At 41.4% G+C, this 16,389-nt stretch overlaps 1 long non-coding RNA gene across 1 annotated transcript in view; it reads right to left on the bottom strand.

Annotated features, from left to right (window-relative positions):
- Positions 1-3,736: 3,736 nt before the first annotated feature.
- LOC138247208 (uncharacterized) overlaps positions 3,737-16,389 on the bottom strand; it is a 42,592-nt gene continuing 29,939 nt past the window's right edge. Inside the window, exons 3-4 of the long non-coding RNA XR_011194364.1 lie at positions 5,068-5,191; positions 3,737-3,824 (exon numbers count right to left, since the gene is read on the bottom strand). This is a non-coding gene — a long non-coding RNA (uncharacterized lncRNA). The remainder of the gene's footprint in view (positions 3,825-5,067; positions 5,192-16,389) is intronic.

The raw sequence follows: 16,389 nt of genomic DNA on the forward strand, positions 1-16,389 counted from the left end.
AATAATGCCCATAATATATTGGGGTCAGTATTGTACAAGAGGTAGGGACTGTCATGCTAATGCTGCCCATAAAATGCAAAAATAATCTTTGCTCTGTCAGGGTCAGTACTATAGTAGGAGTGGGTGTCATCATGCCATAGATGCACGATGCAGCGCCACTTTCAATAAATCTGCCCCTGAATCCGCAAACCCTCACAGCATGAAGTAACGCGTCACAGACAGCAAGTGTTTTTCAGGGACTGCTCTCCTTCCAGATTAAAAGGAGAAACACCCTCCTAAGGCTGTGGATGCTAAAACAAAGCCCAGCAAAACACATAGGGAATCCCTCCGGTGAGGGCAAATGATAGTTAATACAATGTCACTCACACTCTTTATCACAGTTCAAGGGAGTTATTCGGAGTGTCACCATGAAAACCTGGCAATAAATGATGCTAAAAGGTACATTTTCTAATATGTTGTCCCAGTGGAGTGCCATCAAAGCTCCACACGGCCATGTTAATGGCAGGCTGTGCGCCAAACAAATGCCATTGACATAATACTTGTCAATCAGGAAAAATGTGCACTCAGATACACTAAGTGCAATGCGAATCCCGCTGGGTATCAGCCATTGAAATTCAGGACGAAATCATAAAACATGAGCATTATTAATTTATTGTAAAAAAAGTGTCCAGTGGCTGGAAGGGGTTAGAGTCGACAGGGAGTTTCTTTTTTGAGTAATCATTCATCTGTTTTGCAGAACACTGATTACCAGCACATATGGACAGACCTACACTGTTCTCCCATGACACCACAGGAAAGCGCTAAAAGTCAAAACGCGTTAATTGAAAGCAGGGCATCTATAAATAATATTGGATACATATTTTGTGGAAGGGTTTTAATATTACTTAGTATTCCTTTACCAGATGTATTAATTTTGTTACAAAAAATAAAAGCAGGGGACACAAAGATTTTCTTAGGAAATGTCTGCTGGTGCTTCCAAATATCAGGGTTGGTGTATACTAAGGCTGTGTACTCTTGATTTTACCTCATGCCTCTTTCTTCCAACACCATACAGTTTGTCTCTTTATCTCACTCTTGCAAGGTCCTTTTCTACCTTTGTCCTGTCCTCCTAACTTTGCCTCCCTGCCTTGTATTCCCTTTTCAGGTTTTCTCTTTCTTGCTCTGGGTTAAATTCCGATGATGAAAACAAGTCCAGATCCCCAAAAAATATTACAGGTTCTGCCCGCTCAAGAACACACCCCTGAATGACACTTTCAAACAGCAGAATAATAACAAAGATGCTGGTTTGCCATGCTTGCTAGCAGGCTAAATCAAAGGAAGTTTTAAAAGAGGCATTGTGTAGGGTATAAACAGGTCGTAGCTGATCACAGATGGGCCCAGAGGAGGAAAACAGTCAGGCATTATTAGATGCTCTGCTTTTCTCTGTCTCACCTGGGTATGCTGTGGGTAGCAGTTACAGGGTAATTTTATTGTTTCTATGGTAGTCTCTGTTGTGGTCTAGACATATTGGTTAGTGAAGTCGATCGAGATCCAGTGTCAGATGGATTCAAATGCAAACACTAATGCCAAGTTTTTGGAATCACCTGCCCCGGCTGGGGAGGAGGTGATCAGGATCCATGAGAAGCCCGGCGGCAGGCCCTTACATATCTCCGGCCATGTGTGGCTGCCACTAGTGGACTGGGCTTACTGCACTAATAGAACAGAGTGCAGAGTCTCAGAATGAGGGCAGCTGTCAGCATCAGGGACCACGGGTGGGTGACACTGGAGGGTCTGTTGATAGAAGACAATGGCACAGCTAAGCTTCAGGACTGGGTCTGGAGGCCCTGGCAATCAATGGTGTACACTGAAACTGCACAGTTGGGAGCTTAATGCATGAGGTGCACCACCACCACAGTGCACTGTGCAACAGAGGACCATGAAGGCAGAATGGCAGCTGTGGATGTGTAAGAGAGGCACACGTAGATCCAAAAGCTGCAATAAATTACATGCACATATATCATGTCGCCAGGGTGAGCATAACTGGCCTCTTTGGTGTCAAAATCAACCGGGAGCTTGCCAGATGGAGCCCCTATCCTTGGCACTCAGTCTCCACCTCACTTCCTTTCTTAATCCTTTCCTGTGTAAATGATACCCCTTCCACACCTGAGCTACTGACTGATATGGCACACATTACATAATGCCATGGTCTCATCACATTGCAACCCCCAGCAGAAGCAGGCAATGTTGGACTGAGATCTAATAACAGATCTGACAAAAACTGTGATGCCAGCCCTCCACTGCATAGGGGTAGTTAACTCAGCAAGTGGCCTCAAAGCTTTCTAGTATATTTGGGAGTTCTCTTCGGAGAGTGGGACATAAATATAATTCCTGAATTAGACCGAAGAAGTGAGCATAACAAGCAAGCCTGATTTCCAGTACAGGGCATGAGAATATTTCCCTCCTAAAACAATTTTGAAAACGAAAGCCAAACAGGGGTTTTGTTCAACTCTATTCTCACATAAAGGTGCACAAAATAGGTTCAGGAAGGTAGGCATGGTTACCCATTTTATAAGCACTCAACTTACTGCCCTCATAAAGATGGAAGTATGCATTGGCATGCAAGACTGCATCTTTTGACTTGGGGGGGGGGGATGTTTAAAAGATGTCAGGGTGATTGTGCAAGCAATTCCACAATAAATTAAACTGTTTATCAGACGTGTGTCAAGACTTCAACACAGGTAGCTGTCAGAGGAATTTGTTCAAAACTTTTGGGGCAGTAATAGTGTAGGTGATCAAAACAAATCATATTTTTTTTAAATAAACTTCATCTACACATTTCTGTCAGGAAACGTAGGAGCAGCAATTTACTGAAAGAAAATCAGTGACAAAAACTGTATTAAAGTGTAGATATGATACACCAGCAATACAGTTGGATTAAATGTGGATACACTGGCAAAATAGAACTATGCAAAGCATCACTGGGCTGTGTACCGTGCACTGCTGGAGGAAATAAATGTTCTTAATCAGCTTTTACAAGAAGAATATTTTCATTTTTGTATCCTTGCAACAAACAATGTTCAAATACATTAATGTGTACAAACAACAGCAACACACAGATAATATACTTAGGACATTATGCTTGCCATTTCTCTGAGTCAGTCACAACTTGCAAACTAAGGCAAAGTTGTTTGGACCTAGGTGCTGTTTTGTGGAACATGGGGAGCGTATGAATATTTTATGTTTAAATCCGATGCAGAATTGCTTGAATACTGTACAGCTCAAATTCCCTCTGGGTGGTTAAAATACGGATATTCACCTATATTTGCGGACATCTCACCTCCGCCCATTGCAAGGCATGCTCTAACCACAAAGTCAACCAAAAGGAAAATACTCACTGTCTCGTTTGTCCCATCAGCCGGCCTGGCCATCAGGCCTGGATTGGAAGCACATGGCAGAGAGCAGCCCACACTTAAATTCAGGTGCAACAGCTCTCCAGCTTTCCTCCTCCGTTCACCGAGGACATTCCCCACGTGGTACTTAGCCCGCGTTTTCATTTGGCAGGCAGACACTGGGATGCACTTGACTGGTAATAGTAAACATGCTGCTGAGCGCAGATAAAGCAACTAAAGAAGTGGGGAAAAGACATGCATTTAAAATGCTGTAGCACTGGGTTCTGACAAACACAGAGACCTTATACAACCTTTTAATTGCCTTATTAGATCATCTGGACATGTTTATATGTACTAATTACCTCTAGAATCCTGCCAATTAAGAATGTTCGTGGATTATTATTCTTCAGCACAAGAAATGCCCCGTGGCTTATTTCACATTCAGTGTGTGATTTCCTGAAAAAGACACAGTTGTGATGAAAAACTGTAGTTTTTTACTAATGGCCTCACTTGTTGTGGAGTTCAACAACAACAATAATAATAATAATAATAATAATAATAACAATAATAATAATACATAATAATAACATATGTCTGCCGTCCTCATCTTCATCCATTGGCCTATTCAAGTGGCAATCACTTTTCGCCTCTGCTCATCACAGCCTACACCATGAGACAATGGATCAGTCCATTTAAGCCATTGGCTCTCTTCACTGTGAGTGAAGTAATTTTTCTCTTGCGCAATGCCAAATTCACTTAGTAAGTAGTCAAATTCAGTGTCAAGATTATTGGTCCTAACTCTGCTTTCACTCCTATGCATGACACTTTGAGACACTGAAATTTTAATTTTTGTTTACCATTAAAAATTTGAAGTCAATTGCATATACTTGCAAAGGAAATAAAAAAAAAAAAAAAACGCAGGCTTGCCAAGGCTGCACCTACTGACTATAACAATGCATTTTTAAATGGACGTTCTGCCCCAGCAGACACCCTCACACTTGATGGAACACATGCACTGACATCTTTTTCATTTCTTTCAAGTTCATATTCAATAACCAGAGACAGTTAAAACATTATTTATTTCAATTACTCGATTCACAATAGAATATCAAAAAAACTTAAATACATCAATTTACAAAAAATGGGGCACAGCGATTGTGTCCGACATCTGAATCAGACAAGACAAACTCTTAGTTAGAATAAGCTTTTGCATTGTAGTGGAATAATAAAACCCTTGCTTTAGAGTAAAATGTGGTAGTGTCTTCTCACTCAAAAATACCCATACCTGTACTAATTACGTATTGACTCATCTTATTTAATTATAATTGTGAGCAATTATTTTACACATTTCAAATGGTATAGCAAATGAGTTCCTAAACTTTTGACTTCTGTGGATCCCCAGTGAATTAATACTGGGGCCGTGCCCCCTACTTAAGCAATTTTATGATAGAAACCTGAAAACAATACACACAAATACAACTAACAAATACAAAATGAATTAAATACTTTCATCCTCAAACACAAAATTATGCAAGAATTGAAATTTTAATTTTAATGGGAAAGTAGACCTTTTCGAAATTTGCAATCCTATTCACAAACTTACACATTAGTAAATTTACATTTACACGTTTGAGTAATTATACTACTTTAGGCTATTAACCACTAACAAGTGTAAAGTTAATCAAAAGTATTGACTTACATATCTCCACCCTTTTGAAACAGAGTGTATAGCCAAATGTACTGGTGATAAGTTTCTGCAGAGAAGAGTGAACAACAGTAAATCCAGCACCACACATGGTCAACCAATTTTCCTGCAGCACTCTCTGATTGAAAATAATGGATGAAAGAACTTAAAATAGAATCCTCTAGGAAATACTGTTGAATGAGACTAACTTATTTAGACACTTTTCATATATATGATTACCTTAATGTCAAAAAAGTCAAATATAATTGAAAAAGAAATAATAGTTTATGATAAAACACTGTAATAAACTTTTTATTTTTAAAATATTTGTTATTATAATGTGTAACAAATAAAGTAATTTAAAATAATTTTAAACATATCAGTTTGTAATTTCTAAAACATAACATAAATATTTTACTTTTTCAAAATAAATATTTAAAGAAGAATGTCCATTTATTTAATGTTTTCAAAATAATAAATGTTAAAGTTAAACTAAGTTATTAATCGTACAACTTTTTTTAAATTTTGGTTAACATTTGAAATAAATATATAAAATTATTTTGCAATTACATTTAGCCTAAAATATTTTTACTATATATATATGTTTTCAAGTTTAATACATTTTTAAAGTTTTTCCAATAGTTTGCCAGATGAAGAGCTCCAGAATTGTAATATATTGGTTTTTTTCTGAAAACTCTTCTCATAAAATACATAAACGTATATAAAATATATTCAAAATAACTAAGTGTTATTATTACAGTACAAACATTAAGGGCCGTCTAAATATAAACTGTTAAAATTAGTTTTCAGGGGCCTTTTACAATTAGCCTTGCCACTGCGGTGTGGTGTTCACATGTAGAGTGATGATATGCTACTTTGGCTGTGTAAACACCTTCACTGTAACTGAACCTTGTTGCTATATCCTCTTAAACTTCTACTGACCCATTGGACTGGTGTAATCTTTGTTTAACATAATGCAACTTTCTCTTTCGCTGTCCTTGTGATGGTATGGGCTCACAATAAATCTACAAAGGAATGGTATGGTGAGAAACACCCACTTTCCACTCGCTGTGTTACACTTATTTATCTGCAAGGCCCAACATGATACTTATCAAGACTGTCTGGACTTGATTTGTCCTCATATCTCTTACTTCCACCACCCTAAAATTCCTGCCTCCTATGTCACCTTTTAAAGGTTATTTTTCACCTCTGCTTTGTCACTCTCTCCCAACTTTCTCTTCCTTCCTCTTTCCCCATTTTCCACCTTTCTCTCATTGCTCTGACTCAAAGATTGCCAGGGACCACCACCTACACAAATTAAGCACTGACTAGTATTTCAAAAGTGCAAACCTAGCTGAGGGACCACAAGTGCTGTAGATTAACAAGTAGTCGTGGGGAGTCAATACAATACTGTATACATCGCTTGGGATTGATACATTTGAGTTACCCGGTTGATTGTACTAATGAATATCAACCCTAAGAATATTGTATGCAAGAATATCGAGGACAGAATATCAACGGACAAAAAATTGAAAGGTAAGTGTTTATAGGGAAGTATAGATTTAGAGACTGGTTTAGAACTTGGTGGACGGGTTACTCCGTTGCAACGTTTAGGGATATCCCGTCCACGGAATCTAAATCCCATTATATCTTATGGGATTTAGATTCTGTAGATGGGATATCCGTCACCTTGTGATGGACTAACCTGTCCACCGAGTTCTAAATGTTCCAAATTGCACATCTATGTACCTTGAAGGTATATGTACTTTCTAAGTACATATATGTGGAGTTAGGTATAGAAAATCTTTATATACTAGCTGTCAATAATTTGATTTTTACATGTAGTCCTCGATATAGTGTCCATATATATTCTGGGGTCGATGTATAGGCCACACACACCACGAATATAATACATTGCACATATTTAAAGTTACATTGCATTCAAAACATATTCACAAGGCACAGAGGGATTAAGCTGTTAGCCACCAAGCCATATGGCTTTGGTGAAGTTCGATAGCTGGGAGTTAAAGTTTCGGATCTCAAAACCTGCAGCTAATCTACTAGACCACACCCTCTCTCCTTGCAACACCAGGATAAAGAGGAACGTCTCACAAAAATGAAAAATATCATTCTCATTAAGTGCATATGTCATAAAACTACCACAAAGTTGGTGCATTCCTCACAACATGTATTACTAACAACAAGCAGTTATTGAAAATAGGGATGTGGGTTTTTAGGCCTTTCTTAATTACAAGTGTCACTGACTCAAGGCTCCATCAACAATAGGGACAAGTGTCTATGAACATTTATTTAAAACAAGGACTCAGTGGCCAGCCCAGGGCTTATTTTTATCACTGAAATGTGATCTATCGTAATTCTTATGTTTTGGGTTACCCACGTTTTGTGTAATCTTCCCTTCAGGTGGTTACCCTTCTCTGAGCAATTTTCACTCAGTAGAGACTGGTTTGAGCAGAAAATGTCCTACAGAAACTGTTAAGTAATATGTGAACAGTCAAAGGCATTTTCTACTTAAAGCAGTCTCTTTCTAGCCCTCCAGCACTCTAAATATTTTCAATGTGGGAGTAGATTGAGAAGGACTTTTGAGGGGGTGGAGTCCAGGAGGAGGCAGAACTTTAAACCCATAACTATCTTGTCACCCATGAAGTGGGTGGCGGGACTGTGAGGGGTTGGGGCTTAATGCCAAGCACATTCTCCTGATCGGACACCCCTACCGTCTCAAAAATATTACCAGACTCCTAATACTGTCCCAGGAAGGTTACAAAATCCGTGATCAACCAGCAAATCCTCCACACCATATAAAAAAACTTTTTGTCTCTCTCCTTAGGGGTTTACAGCTCACCATCTGCTCACTGTGTGATATCGGCTCTTCTCCGTGAGGCCATGTTGAGAGAGCCAGTGACAGTTGCACTGTGATAATTGGCAAGTCTGCTCTTGCCAGTGCTTGTTTGCACAGTTTATCCTTTTGTACAGATTTCTCACAGGTGACTGGTGAAGTGCATTTCACGTGTTATGTGTACTTTTTGTGAAAAGTATGCACATTTTGGGACACAAAATGTGATTTCGACCACCCATCTATAGGCACTCTTTAAAATCAGAGTGAAGAGGCTTAAGGCATTTGTCAAAAAACAAGGACCAAAGTCTACAAACATTCTTCAAAAACAGAGAGGGATGATTGCATGTTCTTCAAAAAAGGGGATAGTGGCTAGCACTTTGTGTGCAAACTCAGTATAAAAATGCAGCTAAGCTCCAAAACACCAAATAAAATTTGTAGAACGACCAATATAATTGAGATATACATTTCAAAGCTAAAAGTGTGCAAACGAACATTGACATTCTGCTGACTACAATATTATGTCTTACACAAACTACACACATTTTGAAGAACAAAACACAGTATTTATGCAATGGATTCTCTGTGCTTCAATTTGAAACAAAATCATTAATTACTGGTGAATAATATTTTCATTTCTCATTTCTTCAGAGTCCCTTTTATTTTCTAAAGCACTGTGAGCAGTTGATCAATACCAAAGTGTATTTAAATAATAGCTTGCTACGAATGCAATAAAATGTTCCTTATAATTTACTCATAATCACAAAATCGTCTGTGTAATTTTCCTTTCTTGAATGCATAATTCAGGCAAGTGCACTGCATAATTTGTGCCCCAAAACTGCATATTTTCACTGGCTCTGTTTGTGGCGACTACTAATCATTTTAGGATAGTGGTGCATGCAAATATTTCACTGTGCAATAAAGGAATCGAGATTAACTCAAACAACATGCCAGGGAATCCCATCTCATGCCATCATTTATGTACATAGTAAAGCACAGGTGAAGCTATATATTACAGCTGTTGCAGCCCTACTATGGTTTTGCAGTGGAGTGCACAGCACCTAAATTATGGTTGTTTTTAAATAACCAAATACAGCCCTGGGTCTACTTCATTGGTATTATGGCCCACTTGCTCTTTCACTGTAGTGAACTAGACAGCTCTTTAGTTTAGCATAGCTTCCATTGGTGTCAGGGGTGTGGTTTCCATAAGTGCAGCAGGTGCAGTGCACTGGGGCCCAGATATCTCAGGAGCCCGCTGAGCCCTGATTATTGTTGTATTTTATAACTCAGACAGCTGCCAGCGGGCCTACGTTTGTCCTTGAACTAGGGCCACTTAACACACTTGCTGGGTAATGTAATGTACTGTGTAATGTGCTGTTTCAAAGTTATAAATCAATTAGAAGTCACTGACAGATGAAATACTGTGCACTAATAGAGTGAATCGGGGCCGGCTTTAGGGCAGTGCGACTGGTGCAGCTGAAAAATAACTCATGGGTTTAAAAACACTGCACTTCTTTGTGTCCAGCAGTTTTCAGAAAACAACAAAATGCAAGATAACTCTGGTGATTCATGCTCCTGCTGGTGAGAGATTGGAATGTTGTCTAGTGGCAAGTTTGACACATAGTAGTAGCATAGAGGGTTAAAGTGTGTACTATGATGAACGGGTACCATGCAGATCACAGAACCGAGTGTGAGTGAGCTAAGTAGCAAAGGGAAACAAATGAAAAGTATGTCAGAGGGTGCTGTGGAGAGATGAGGGCCCCTGCTGGAGGGTGGTAGTCGGTGCTTTAAATGGAAAAATAGAAGTGCAGGTACTCTCCCATTAAATGTATTGGAGCAGTACTGAGAAGTGCAGGTGCTCCCCTTTTCAAATTAAAGAAGTGCAGGTACTCAGTACCAGACAGTACCTGCCCATTTAAAGCACTGGACTGGTAGTGAGAGAAGCCGTGGAGAAAGAGATCATGGAGGGCGTAAAAAATTGTTCACGCCTCTGGCCACCAGCGCTAAAGCAAGGCCCTGCTTGCCAGGTTTTGTAAAAATCCCTAGTGCAACTTGAACCACTGTAATAAACTTTGGCTTTTTTCTAAAATGTCATGATTTTGTAAGTTTAGGGAACTGATGTTCAAAGAACTAAGGTATTTTTTCCAGGTGACACGATGTGGTCAGATGGGGTAAACTGGGACTAGACGCCAGTCTCTTGGACGGAGCTTTGTGAATGGGCAACCCTGTTAGTCCAATGAATTAAATTGCGGTATATGATTTTTCATTTTCGAAGGTGAACTTGGACTGTGCAGAGTGAGGAAGGACACCATGTTGTATGATGCTGCATCAGTGAGTTGGACGCTCACTACTGAAACACGCAGTGACCTGCAAATCATTAGTATGACTCTCAACATGGCCGACTCAGCCTTCCATCCTTTCGAAGTGTGTACATAAAACGTTTGTTTTACGCATTACTTAGAAACAACAGAAGGGCCGAATGAAGGGTTGTAATAATATTATTATTACCCACTATTATCATGTAGAGTGGATGCTTGGTAAATACACAGTGTGCTCATTCCTTAAATTGTGCAGGCGGTGGGCACCAGCACTCGTTTCTGGGGCTCAAAACTTTCTTATGCTCATTAGACTTTGACCACTGGAAGGCAGGGAGTATGGCAGATGAGGGAGAATGGCGAGAAAACAGTGACAAAGGGGAGTGAGGGTCAGGGTTGAAAAAGAATCAGCAGGGTTGATGTAAACAGGCAGGAAGTGTAGGGTGGTTGAAGCAAAAGGTTTGAGGGGGAATCAAGACTAGGCAGCTTTGGTATTTGGTAACCCTGACATTCAGCGGCACTAGTAGAGGGCTCTTAAGCAAAACCTTGGGCTGCTAAACTTATATTTTTATAAATTAAGCACTGTGTGTACCAGAGACTACCTGACATCTCAGGGAGGTCACTAAATACAGGCTCAGAGCTATTATTAGTGCAACAAGTTCAGTGGTACCTAGGCCAAGGGAGGACCTGAGAACTCAGAAAGTTGCTAAGTGCATACTCGGGGTTCTACCTGTCATTAGACCAGCAGGAACAGTGGAATCTGGACCGAGGGTTGTGAGAAGCCTGAGACCTCAGATAAGTCACTAAACGCACACTCCGTACGATACCTGCAGAAGATGCAGTGGCACGGGGCAAAGGTGTGGGAGGCCCCACTGCAACCTAATTAAGGCCTGATTACAAGTTTAGGTGTTATTTATCATACATGATAAATAATAATACCATGGGGTATTTTGCTTATCAGGTGCAATAAATAACACCTATTTTGGGGTTATTGGGAAATAACGGTGATTTTGGGGTTTAACGCACCACAACTGGCATCATACAATAAATACACAGTATGCTTTCTCCCCATTACATTTCGGTGGTGTGACCTGTTGAAATTAATGGCAAACTCCGGCATTTAACGAAATACCTACCAACTCGTAATTCTGACCTGTGCATAAACAGAGGTTTATGCATGGGAGAAAATACACCTCCCAACTCATAATCAGGCCCATGCTGTTTATGTCAACAGGGGGTGGGGTAGCATAGCCCATAATACCCTTGATAAGCCACTATGCACACTTTTCATTAGAATTTGTAATGTTTTAATTCAAAGGCTGGATGAACCATTTCCCCCACATCAAGCCAGCCTCTGGCTCATGGAGGTCATTTAGGGTCACCAGGGGTCGCAGCTGCGACCCCTGGCACTTCCTTTGCGACCCCTGTCCTCAAAGTTGGCAGAATGAGTGCCTGGAACACAGGGACATCTCTCCTCATGGTTGGGGATACACTTTCCTGGTTTTATGTAATTTTTCACTATCCAAATAGTGAATCACATTCTTCACTATTTGTGTGATAAAAATGGAGTACAATCAGCTGTGATATGACGCTGTCTGGCAGCTAAGGTAAGTAAAACTGCTTTTAAATGTATCATGTACGCATGCCTGCAGGTGAGAGTGTGTTTCTGTGAACAAAAGAGTGTGAATATGTGTGTCTGTGTAAGTCAAAGTAAAGGTCAAATGGCGTGACGTGTGATGTCACTTCCGCTACCCTTGGAATTTTGGTGAATTGACCCATGCTCTGACTGCCAACCAACCAATGCCAGCATTGTGTGTTAATTTTGCAACTCAACTGGAGGTCCCACGAAGCCGCACGACCGTCCGACCTGTTATGATCGGCTTCATAGATTTTTCTCACACTCTATGAAAAGAGCATTAGAAATTTGTGTTTTGATGACACTGTTAGCTTCAAATTGATTTTCTGCCGTCTCCATGCATGTTGATCGGCACTGAGCCGTAGCCAGCAGGACTTTTAACCCTATCAGAGAGCAGAATACAAAGTAGACCGGCTATTTACATCAATTTATTTCCAGGGTGCTTCGTTTGTTCTGGTGGTGTTGGGACGTGGGTGCCAAAATGTATTCTTTTGGGGACCAAGACATATTTTTCATCACCAGTTTCTGAACCTGAGCAAGAGAAAGTCAGAAAAGGAAGCAGAGAGGATAAAGGAAAATATTTAAACAGTGACAAATGAAGAAAGTAAGGATAAAAAAGAAACTGTAAGGCTGATAGGAAGGGACAGGAAGTGTATAGCGGTAAAAGAAAGAGGCATAAATTGGAATGAAGGCATGGAATTAACATAATATTAATGAAGGATGTGCCTGCCCTGGCACACATGCTTCAGGAGCAAAAGGCTTTGGATTAATTTAATTTCCTGTGCTGCAGCCTGAAGGTATACATCTCTGCTCCTTTTACTTCCTGAAATAAATGAGTTCTTGAAAAAACAGTTTTCCCATGTGCTTGTATTATTACATATTTAAAAGTGTTCCCAGTCTGTGGAAATTGTGCAGCCCATGACAGTTTTCACCTTGCTTGAGAATAGTTTCTCATTCTTCTGCCTGATTAAAATGCTGCTATTGTTTACTTTTGTATATTGTGGTATACAGAGTACAGAGTGGCATTTTCGTAGTCAATAAATATGCATTTTCAGACTTGTTCAATTATTTGCTCCCATTTAACCCATGCCAAAGATGATTTTGATGCCAGGGCAAGTCCATGCAAGAAAATGCAATTACTGACTAAAAGAAGTGGGGGCTTGTGCTTAATTTGTAAACTATAAGTGCCGTTACTCAAAGGTTTTCTGAGGAGGTGGTGTGAGCAATGGGGGCAGAACATAGCTGTGCCTACATTATCATTACCATTCAGAACCTCTTGCCACTTCTGTTAGTGGCCAACTATTGCCTATACAGGCAGGCTGCTTGGCTGATGAGCAGCATGCGTTGTATCTGGGACGCGAGAAAGACTCCATTTATCTCCACAGTTTGTCGAAATAGAAGAATGGCTGCCAATATACTCAGTGCTGAAGGAGCAACACATTGACGGTCCTTCTTCTATTTCCATGGTCCCATTGTGGAAATAGAGGAAGTAACATGTTGTCTCTATCAAATCTGGATATGAAAGAAGCTTCAGACTGGGACAGTACACGATGTGGAACTGATTCCTGGTTCCATAAAATAAGCACAAGTGGTGCCTAGCCACAGCAACTGGCACTAATTAAGCACCAACTGGGAAAATTAAAACAAAAATGTAATATCCATACTAAAAATTATTCTGAAGGTCTCACTGGTAACTTGAATAACAATCTATTCGTTTTAGATATGAGATGTGTCTGCTTCCTCCACCTCAAAAAAGAATCTATCTATCTATCTATCTGTCTATCTATCTATCTATCTATCTATCTATCTATCTATCTATCTATCTATCTATCTGTCATCTGTCTGTCCATCCATCCATCCATATATACACACACAATATGACTAAAACAGTGGTGTGTTACCACTAAAACAAAACAAAAAAACACAATAGGTCCAATAGGTTTGGACCTGACATCTAAATAGCGCCATAGCGCCATCACATACAAACAAACAATTTTGTGAGTGTCAACCCAAACATTAAAGGTCTGATTTTTAGAATAGCAATATTATTCAAGGGGGCGGGCACTCCCAGTTCGACCCTTTGGCTCTACCTGCTCAGACAATAACTGCCTGGGAGCACCCTCCCCTTAGATAATATTGTTGAAGTATTAACAGCCGCCATTTCAAGATTGACTGTTCCCCAGGTAGGTAATGCAGGCACAATTTGGTGACATACGGGAAAGTATCTGCAATGCACCATGCATAACTGAAAGCAAGGCTGCAGTGCCAAAATGCTAACAAGATCATGTTTTCAGGAGAGGAGTGGAACTTAGCAAAAAGAGTTAATTTAAAAACAGACATCGTTCTTCAGAAGAAAACATTGGTCTAACAAAAAACTATAACTACAGAGGAAGGCCTGGCGTGATGGCCATGGAGCTCGATCCACCAAAGATATATCATATATCACTTGACCACCCTCCCAATTCCATCACAGGATTAACTACTTGTTCCACCCTTCGCCTGTCATTAGCCTCCATTTGCTTCTGAAGCGCTCAGGAGAACATACTACAGAGCGAAAACAGGGCTCCTCAAACCTCATTTATTTTCTGTTCCTGCTGAAGCTACTTCAAGACTCCTGTGACAAGGCATCAGTGCCGTCAGAAGAAAGGAAGGGGAAACAGAGAAGTGTTTCTCCCCAAGTCCTGTGCTTTTTGAAATTATTTACAGATTTCAAAAACAAAGCTGAATTTTGTATTAATCCCTTGTGTGCCTCGGACAGCTGGGAGCCATCCAATGTCACAATGCTCGTGTGCATAGGACGGCTCCCAGCCATCCACGCACATGGCACAGGAAATCCAACTAGTGCGGACGCAGCGCGTTGTGTCATTTCACTGACAACGAAAGTGAAGTGAGCCGATCGGGTCATCTCACTTTCACTGCCTAGGTGCTCAGGGTGCTATCTCAGTGCTCTGAGTAACTAGCCAGATGGGCGAGGTATCATTGGAAAGGGGAGATAAGGGCAATAGCCTCTGATCACCCCCCCCCCCCCCCGGGGGGCAATAAACTCACTAGGCATCAATTTTTTTTTTTTTATATACACACACAGGGGTGTGGTTACCCAGAATGGGCATGCCAATGACCCCACCCACCCCCATAAACAAATGAAAACAGTCTTTTTGCCCCCTGTGGGCAGATCTGCCCCCAGGGGGAGGCCAGAAAGTTCACTAGACACCAATCAATCAATCAATCAAAAACATTTATATCGCGTGCTACTCACCCGTGAAGGTCTCAAGGCGCTGGTGGGGGGGGAAGATCACTGTTCGAATAGCCATGTCTTGAGGTTTTTTCTGAAGAGCAGGAGGTCTTGGGTCTTGTGGAGGTTGGTGGGGAGGGAGTTCCAGGTCTTGGGGGCGAGATAGGAGAAGGATCTGCCTCCTGTGTTGGTGTGTTGGATGCGGGGGAACTGTGGCGAGTGCGAGGTCGGCTGATCGGAGGTGGCGGGTGGGAGTGTGGAAGTTTACTCTTTCGTTGAGATAGGTTGGGCCGGTGTTGTGGAGGGATTTATGTGCGTGGATGAGGATTTTGAAGGTGATCCTTTTGTCTATGGGGAGCCAGTGAAGGGATTTGAGGTGTGGTGAGATGTGCTCATGGTGGAGGAGGTCCATGATGAGGCACGCAGCTGTGTTTTGGATTCTCTGGAGTTTGCGCTTGAGTTTGAGTGTGGTGCCGGAGTAGAGGGCGTTACCGTAGTCTAGCCTGCTGCTGATTAGTGCGTGGGTAACGGTCTTTCTGGTCTCTGTGGGAATCCATTTGAAGGTTTTTTTCAGCATGCGCAGTATGTTGAAACAGGAGGAGGTGACGGTGTTGATTTGCTGGGTCATTGAGAGGGAGGGGTCCAGGATGATGCAAAGGTTGCGTGCGTGGTTTGCGGGGGTAGGTGCAGGGCCTAGGGCGGTGGGCCACCAGGAGGTGTCCCATATGGTTTTGTGGGGGCCGAAAATGATGATCTCGGTTTTGTTGGAGTTGAGCTTGAGGTGGATAGCTGTCATCCAGGCGGAGGTGTCAAGGAGTGCAGCGAGGAGGTTGGTTTTGGCGGTAGTAGGGTTGCGGGTGAGGAAGAAGATGAGTTGGGTGTCGTCTGCGTAGGAGAGGATGGTGATTCTGTGTGGTTGGCGGATGTTGGCTAGTGGGATCATGTAAATGTTGAAGAGTGTGGGCCTGAGGGAGGATCCTTGGGGGACTCCGCAGATGATTTTGTTGGCAGTGTATTGGAAGGGTGGGAGTAGGACTTTTTGGGTTCTATCGGTGAGGAAGGAGGTGAGCCAGTCTAGGGTTTGTGTCAAATCCCTGAGTTGTGGAGGCGTGTATGGAGTGTTTGGTGGCAGACAGTGTCAAAGGCTGCGGAGATATTTTCAAAATAAAAGGGATGGGGGCTGCCCACTATGGTGAAGGCCATGCTCCCACCCAAAATTAAATAGGAACTAAAGTCTTTCTGCCTCCCCAGGGAGGCAATATGGAATTTTAAAAAATAGAGGAACGGGGGCTGCCCATCACCA

Source organism: Pleurodeles waltl, chromosome 7 (genome assembly GCF_031143425.1).
Source record: "Pleurodeles waltl isolate 20211129_DDA chromosome 7, aPleWal1.hap1.20221129, whole genome shotgun sequence".
NCBI classification, from domain to species: Eukaryota; Metazoa; Chordata; class Amphibia; order Caudata; family Salamandridae; genus Pleurodeles; species Pleurodeles waltl.